Source organism: Strix aluco, chromosome 3 (genome assembly GCF_031877795.1).
Source record: "Strix aluco isolate bStrAlu1 chromosome 3, bStrAlu1.hap1, whole genome shotgun sequence".
NCBI lineage: Eukaryota > Metazoa > Chordata > Aves > Strigiformes > Strigidae > Strix > Strix aluco.
The window spans coordinates 80,350,360-80,359,511 of record NC_133933.1 but is presented as its reverse complement, the minus strand read 5'-3'; positions in this window follow the sequence as shown (position 1 = coordinate 80,359,511).

Below are 9,152 nucleotides of genomic sequence, written 5' to 3'. Positions count from 1 at the left end.
AGATGTACAGCATGTACAACTGCACCTCTGCATGGGAGGCAATTGCTACATTCCGAGTATCCGATTTAACTCAAGGTGAATGGAGATAGGAGGGCTAAATATAACCTTTCTAGTGGCATGTTCTTGTTTCCCAGAGTCTTTTTAAGTGTGAGGAAATTTGTCAGGTGCTGCAATGTAGCTGCGTGCATGGGGAACAGAACTTGCGGTGCTCAAAGGGCAGCTGATGACAGGGGCTCGCCTTGCCTTAATTGCTCCTTGCTTCCAGAGTTCACCAGGCTCTGAAAACACATGAACGTGGCCCCAGGGTGTGCGTGGCACGGGCGAGGCATAACTGGCATGTTCACCCCTTTCCTCTGGCTTTCATCTTCTTACCTCCCAATGCACTGGAGATAGCTTTATTTATGGGTTAAGCTTATTAATAAGTTTGGTTTCAAGAAAATCCCTGTGGGCAAAGCGTGGCTCCCGAGGCTGTACCTGTGTGGTAAAACGGAGGTGGAGTTGCAAATCAGCAGTCAAGCCCGTGCTTCTTTATTCTAGCTGGCAGGATGGCAACAGCAGGGAGGGTCTGATTTGTGCCTTCTGTGGACCCTTGGTTTGTATGCTGATGGTGCCCAGCTGTGCCGCTGGCATCTGCATTGCTGCTGTCATTAGAGGTAACTAATGATACACACAGAATATATAATCTACCTGCACTATCAGTTTGCTTGGCTCTTTTTCTGTGTGGTGTAATTAAAAAAAATTAGGAAGAGAGGTAAGTATTGTTGAGTGGCGTGATGTGTGGGGTTCTTGGGTTTCCCACATTTTTGGGAATCAGTCCTGGGCACATATAATACACATATAATCACAGCCTTAGCTCTGTGCTAGTATAACGTGACAGACTGAGCTCTGAGAGCAATGAGTGGTGTGTGTTTGAAAAGAGCATATGAACTCCTTCCTATTTCCTGGATTTTGTGGGTTTATCTTTACAGTTCCTTAGCAACCTTATTTGTTTTCACTGAGTGCTTTCTGGGTTTGACTGTGAGGGTTTCCCTCCCCCACTGGCTTGGTTGCAGCTGGGGAGGGTTAGAAAAAAGTGTGAAGGGAGGACATCACAGACATACCATGTATCACACTGAACGCTGCATCCCCCAGCCAGGGGCAAAAAGGCTGACCATTGCTTATTGCAGATGCTATCAAATATGGGGGAAGCGGGGAGGGTGGTGTTGTAAGGAGACTAGAGCAGAACTGTGTTAGAGACATTTTCATTATTAAAGAGAGGGAAGTGGAAAATGTTAGCTGTGCATAATATATATAACATAGCCATACATAATACATATTAACATATGTATTACATGTGGTGCAGATAGTTCTTCCCCGTCTCCAAGTGCAATTTATCTCCTCCTTTTGGCCTTTGCTAAAGTGCCTCTAGCAGTGCTGACACATCCCAGATGCAATCCAAAAACACAGCTGAGAAATAGGTCAGTTGTATCAGAAGTCAGGTTTCCTAAAAATGTGCAAGGCAGAGAAACACGAGGCTCCTCCTGAATGTGGAGCCTGTGTAGGATTGCCTTCCTAAATGGATGAATGTTCAGTATGGCTAATGGCAAGCAATATGGCTAATCTATGCAGAAGATAGCGAGGAGGAGCTGGCAAAGACATTTTGGGAGGACACAGGGTTTCTGAGGGACCTACCGGACAAGGTTGGGAATTGAGTATCTTGGAGATCATGTAGGCAGGAGGGACCTAAGTGCTGTGTGGGCAAAGAAATGAAGGTTGGCACTGGGAGAGGAAAAACTTACAGGATTAAGCCCTATCCTAAATAACATGGGAATCATCTACTTGGAACAATCAGTGAATGCAGTAGATGTACACTGATCAAGAAAGCTCTAAGGCGTCTGTTCCTCGTTCGTTCTTGTTTTCTTTGACTTTCAGTCATATTCTGTCTCCTTGAGCTTTTTTATTTTCCTACTTCTCTAAGATAAGCACAAAGTTATTCAGGGGAAGTAGAGGTAAAGTTTTGAGCATAATTTAGCAGAAAGCATGTGTGGTTAATGACATTCCCTCAAGTTCTCATTATGTTCCCTCTTTCCCCCTTGATAATCCTGTAATTCTTCCCGTGATGCAACACACCACCTCTAAAATCGGGATTTCTCACTCTGTCTGTGATACTGAAGTACGACTATATGGGCCCTTGTCTTCTGCTTTGATTGATGCAATTTTCTCCTCTTGACTTCCATCACTCTCACAGCCTCCAAACCGGTACAGCTGCAGTGACCCATTCCTTACTGTTTGTCCAGATCATCTCTTAGTGCTGGCAAGTTGGGTTTCTTGTCCTTTATTGCTCATGGTGATTGTTACATTAATCTCTTCTTTCTTTAATATCTTCTTAATCTCTTCTTTCTTTATTGGTCACAATACTGGTCTCCCTCATCTTTCTCAGTTATCTTCTGTATTCTGCACTGACCATTATTTGCATAATTACCTGTTTGATTGATCACTGTAACAATCAAGGCACTTACTGAGACCGTCCAGGCCAACTGAAACAAGGAATCAAGAGCCACATTCAGCATCAGGAGTTGAACTCCAAAGCCAGAGGTCAGGAGCCAGAATCAGAAGAGGGGATGGGATGAAGAGCTCTCCTGTCAACCACAGTATTAGGCATTTCAGTCAGGAAGGGAAATCTGCACAAAAGATCTAACCAAGCCCATTTCTCCAGTTGTTACCAGAGTGGGAGAAAGGTGAGCAAGAGCACTGACAGGTTGGTGCCAGCAGAAGGGATGCCAGGCTTTCCTCAGAAATCTCATAAGGAGATCCTTGGTTGATTATCTCCTGCCAGGGGGTTGCATACATTTGCCTTGTGCTACATTGCCTGCAAAGATCTGAGTGATGCACAATAAACCGGGGTTTTTATATATACAGTGCTGCAGTGCAAAGTAACATGAATTTAAAAATCTATTGTTATCTCCCTCTTTCCTAACATTAATGTGTACTCATGGAGAAGGCAGTGCTCAGGACATGTGCAGTGAATGGGCCTTCACTTAAGACTGAACCCTGTATGATCAGTTCTAAGGTTGCTTTAGGTGCTGATGTTATTTCTCCCCTTTTTAAATCTGCAAAATTAAATTACTGATCGCTGCTGCTGGCCTCTAGGCAGGAAAATTACTGATGTGGCTTTAGGATCTGGAATTATTGCTGCAACAGCGACTATCTGTGTTAGCTGTAGATAGGCACGCTGGGACCTAACATCAGCTGTTGCCAAAAGATAGTTTAAGAGCCTCTTCCCTCCTTGACTGTTTTTCAGATAAAGGCGTATTCCTTGTACTAAATTGGGGTTTTTGTTCTCCTAATCCAAAAAAGTCCATGAGTACTTACATCCATTCAGTTTTGATTGCAAGTTGCTAATGTTTTTCTTCAGTGGAAATTGAGCTTTGTGGCTCAGAAGTCACTCTCTCCTCTGGAAGAAGGTGAGGAAAGGAACACAGAAGTGAGGTGGAAGAAAAGATTCAGGCAAAACATCTCCCCTCTCTCCTGGTGTGTCATGCTCTTGCATGAGACAGAAACCAGTCCCGATGAAGCAAAGAAATGTAAGGTATTTAGCAGTGTAAATTCACACCAAACATCTCTAAGCAAAGCTGAGCTCTCCTAGTTCTCATGAGAAAAGGACTGTTTGGCATGCATCACTACCAAAAGACAGGCAGTCCCATCTGCTGTATCGAGAAGTTTGTATTGGGATTGTTTGCTGCAAAAAATGTGATGCAGAACTTGCATTCACCTCCCATCACAGTCATTTAATGTTTTTAATTGAAAACAGATTGTTATGAGGAATTAATGAGACCCTCCAAAGTGCACATGCAGCATGCCAATAAACAGTAATAAGCTTTTAATTCATAAGAGGTGATAGATTTCAGCTCCTGTTGGCTTACTTTGCATACAGGAATGGTTCCTTGCTCATGAGGGTCATTTGAATGAAGTATTAGGCAGGCTTTATTTTTTATGTCGTGAAAGGAAGTTTGTAGGTGCTTTTTTTCTTTTATTTTTTTTCCTTTCTTCTCCTTTCTTTGAACATACCTAAGGGCTTCTAGGAAATCGCAGGCAAACAGCTGTTCAACTCAAGTGCGCTCTGTAGTTGATGAGTGAGGGGCTTCTGTTTGTGTTCCAGATGCTCGTCTCGTTGGAGCTGAGCAGAAAGGCTCACTTGAAGAAAGATTCAGAGACCTGGTAACTGCTGAGCATTTCCTTCTCACTTTCCTTCCAGAGAGAGAGGGATACCCACCCTTCCTGCCATTAGCCTTCTCCAGTTTCTCAAAGGCAGCAGGTCATACATAATGATATTTCTTAAAAAAACCCAACACAAACCCAACACTTTATAGATAACAACATGTGGGGAGTTCAGCAGCAGTGCTGACGTCAGGAGTTATGAAGGTGCAGCTGTTTGTGGGACTGGCAACCAGATCAGGGAATTGAACTGGCTTTAAAAGGTGGGGCGTGGGGGGGAGAAAAGGGGAGGCTCTTTGTTTTGAAGCTAGATCAGTTCCCCGATCTGGCTCACAGCACAACTGGGTGGTGCACTGCTGCACTGGGGAGGAAGCAAAAGGCTGGGAGCGGGATGGGAGACGTGAGGGAACTCTTGACGCTTGTATTGCTGCTTACAGTAATATCTGTAAGATGGTGCCAGAGTTTGAGAATTAATGTGGTTCTGAGTCTGTTCTTAAGGAAACCAATGTTTTTTGGGACCTATGTTTGCCAGTAAGCTCCATCACAACTTTCCCTGTGAAGAAGATAATTTTTAACACCATTTTACAGATGTGACAGCAAAGGTTAACTGACTTTTTCAGAAGGGATTTGCTTTGGGAACAAAGGTAAAATATATAAGTTGTGAGTACCCTGTCGGTGTGGTCTCTGTTGGTGGCTTTTACGTACCTTCCTGTGGCCAGAGTCTGTGCTGTCTGTGCTGTGGTGGAGCTGGAGTAGCTGTCAACAGTGCTTGGCCAGAAAGAAGTTGACCTAAGTAGAACCACTCACTATTCGTGATTTTCTTTGCAAAGAAAACCTCTCAGAAATTTCGAGGTTTATCAACAAAGACCAACACCAGCCAGCCCTGGTCAGTAGTAAGAGAGACACTAGATCATCTGTGTGCCTTTTAGCAAAACACAAAGAAATCTGTTCAGACTGGGTTTAAGGCAACCTTCAAAATAATATTCAGGAAACTTCTCCTTTCCATCAGGAGTAACCTTCTGACAGAACTCCATATGTGGCTTCTGTTTTAGCTGGAAGGATTTTCTCCACTAGGAAGATTTTTCAACATACTTCTTTTCCCTCTGATGCTATGGAGCTATGGCGATGAATAAGACTTTTTGAGCTGCGTTGAATGTTTTTGTTTAATGAACTTGAATAAAAGATTAAGTTGTGTTTGTTCTAGTCTGAGCATGATCAGAAATACTGCATGGTGCTATGTTATGTTTGGAAAGCTAACACTGCATCTTAGCAAGAGCCCGAAATCTTTTGAAGACAGATTTAGTTATTTTCTCTGGTTATGAAAAATATTTTAAATTTAATTTAAATTCCATTAGACCTGTGTTGCTGTTTTAAGGAGGTAGTAGCTGATTAGGTTCTCAGTTACTTTTCTTTCAATTCCTGGAAGGAAATCTATTCTGTGGCTTACGTGGTAAAGTGACTGAAGAGTTTAAGTGCATATAGCCAAAGCTGTCCCTGTTAAGGAAAAAGTATAGATAAAGGAATATTATAAAAAAGTGAAAAGTGAAATGCTTTTTCAGCATGTGGGCTGCATAGGACACGATAAATCTACTCTAAAGATGTTCTCATGCATGAGATTCTGTCAAAGGTAAATCTCTCTTTAGAAACTCATGCTTGTGGCAGGAGATTTATGCTACCTGACTGGTATGCCTGGAGGAAAAGATGTATTAAATGCTAGAAGAGAAGAAGGAAAAAACTTGTCAAAATTTGTGGTTTATTAAAATGATGCCAGCATTTGCTCAGAGCCAGCTACACTAGACTTGTAATTGATTCTGGGAGCTGAGTTTACAGGAAAGTTTTGTTGTTCCTTTAAAAACTAGAACAGGGTGAACTTTTCAACCTCGTAGGTAAAAAGCTAGTTTCCATGGGCCTAACTGTGTCAGAAAAACAAATGAGTGTTAAGAAAGAACAGGCCAACTATGAAGACAAGGCATTAGTGGAGGTGTTTTCTCACAGAGAAAGCCAGATGACTGAATCAGAAATGTTCTGGTCTTTTAAGACCCCTCTTGGACATTGAACTAGACATCTGACTTGGAAGATAGGAAAAGGAGAGCTAAAAACTTACATGATACTCATTCATATCTGCAAAACCAATTTTGAAACCTGTAAGAAAAGTGTTTTTTGCAGGGGAGAAAGAATCATCAATTATAAAATGAAAGTTGGAGCAAGTTCTTTAAGACCTTTTCCCGTATGTCACACAGAGAAAGCTGTCCCCTCCCCACATACACATACGTGCAATAAGTGCATTGCAGTATAAAGTGACGTATCATTCCTACCTAAGGATCATGAATCATGTTCCATTTGTAAAACGTCATAGGTCCCACTGAGACTTATTTAAAAAAAAACAAACTGCAACTTCCCAACTTTGTATTTACTTGACACAGTCTGTTTTATAGACTTGCTGGAGAGGTTTGCCTTAAATCTTATTCTATTCTTATCCAAATCACAGTCCAACCTTCAAGAAGAACAAGTTTTGAATGCTTACAATTATTTATTTATTGTAGGACGATAATAACCCAGGTTCCTCCAAGAAGGATCCCAGAACCCTGTTGAGCTAGGCATAATAAAAAACACAGTGTAAAGAAAAAGTCGTCACCAAGATATTGAAGTAGCACGTGGCTCTTCAGAGACTGAACATGGCTTTCCTGCATTGTGGTAGCTTCTTGAAAACAAAGGCGCCTTAAGATCTTATCCTTTGAAGGCTCCTGTTTACTTGCAAACACATATTGCAGAAGAGTGTTGAGCACAGTCTGCTCTGGAGAACCTTGTTTCTTATTGCTGCTGAGTAAAACTCAAGGAAAACCCTTAATGAGAATAAGCATTCCTGTTTCTTTGTTTGGAGAATTGTTATTCCTCTTTTGTATTTTGTGCTTGCCAGGAAGTACTTGTGTGATTAAAGTGGTTTGTTGTTTTAGATCGATAGTTTGGGTGTGGGATACAAGAATTGCTGGGTTCAGCTTCCATGGACCAGAAAATCTAAGTGAGCTCACTGCCACTCTAGCTTCCTGCTGAGGGAGAGATCTCAGTGGGATCACTAAGGATTAGCAGTTGTATGAATAAAGGTACCTATGAGATGAACGCTTGTGACACGAACCTTCCCTTTCCAGACAAACACACTGGTGTTTCACAGTCAGTCTGTGATGAAGAGCGAGCTGTTAGGAAAATGAAACTTCTGGCAAGTGCCACATTTGCAAACCTTATGTTATTCCAAATCAGAATGAAAAGCCAAAGCTTCCCATTGAATGAAAACTCTGGGGATAGGAGAAAGTTATTCGTGACCATGGAAACATTTCATACCTTTATATTCAGTATAACATGCTGATAAAGCAAACATCAATGCTAACATTTCATAAGTTGAAGAAAAAGAAATTTAGTTAAGTGGAAGCACAGTGCTTTACTTTGACATTTTCACTTCTACCCATTTCAAATTTTCACCCATGTCACAAGACCAAAAGAACAACCATGCTCAATTCACATCAAGAGTTCTTTTCATCTGAGGGGACATGATTTAGAGAGTGTCTTTTCCAAAGGTAAGACTCCCCCCTTATGTGCTGGATGGGTTGTCCATGCAATTTCCCCAAATATGGGAAAATAAACTGCAGTGTGTGGCAGCAGGGAACTGCATTTGTGCTTCACCCTGGAAGTTTAAAATGAGCATTAAGTGTCCTGGTCCAGGTGCTTTGGGAAAGAATATGAGAACAGGGAGAAACTCAACAGAGCTTTACTTCAATACCTCTCCTGTTATTTCCTAGTATAAAGAAACCTGCAGTTTATAGAGTTCTTGAGCTGGAGGTAATCACCTGTTTGTTGTGTTTTGATGTTACTGCATCTTTCTTTTATGACTCTTCCTACCATTCTGTTAAGTGTGTAATTTTGACATCTTAAACACTTTGTATTGATTAGTTTCATAATTTTGTTTTGCTGAGTGACATAGCAGTTATTGAGTTAAGCTTGAGGCCTGATCATATTCTTGGATCTCCCTTAGGTCTTTGAGAGTTAGCAGTTAAACATTTCCCTTTACCTGTTTCATGACAGTCATGACTTTACAGACCTCGGTTTCCTTACTGATTTCTTTCCTAAGCTGAAGAGTCTTGGTCAATTTAAATGCTTTTCACACAGAAGTTGTGTCATATTGCTAATTTGTCCTCTTTGTACTTTTTCTAGTTCTGTTATGTTCTTTCTGAGAAGAGAATTGTATGTAACATCAAAGATATTGCTGCATGGCTAATTCTGACGTGTGCAACACTTTCTTTTTGATTTTCTCGTCTTAATAATGATTAATGCTCCATGTGCCTGTTAGACATTATTGTTTAGGGAGTTACTGATGCCAGAGAAGGAGCCAAAGTAAGTCCAAGATCTTCTCTAATAAACTTTCTAATGATAATAACATACTAGACAGCATTATTTTATGTACCTAGAGAAGATTTTTTTTCACATCTATGTTTCCCAGTATTGAATTTAACTTGCTGTTTTGCTTCCCACTTACTGGCTATATTAAAATTCTTCCACAGCTTGCAGTTTGATAACATGATATGATGTAGTCTGCTGATGATGTTGGGTAAGTTGATGTTGTAAATATGCGTGTCACCTGCAAAGATATCCTGAAGACTCTTCTGAGGGTGTCATTTTAAAGTCTATCAAATTAAACTCAGTGTTGGTGTGTACAAATGATGAAGAAAGTTGACATCAGCTTAAAAAAAAAAAGATGTGTTCTGAGATAACCATGGCTATTTGGAATGAGACCTTGTGATTATATTAGAGTGAAAAAGCCACTCTCATGCAGTCAAAAAGGCAAATCAAATGTTAAGTATTAGTATGAGGAAGTAAGAACTAGTAGGAGGAAAATGAAATAGAGTACAAAAATTTGCTGCTGTATAAATTTAAAGTGTGCCCATACTGTGACTGCTGTGTGCAGTTCA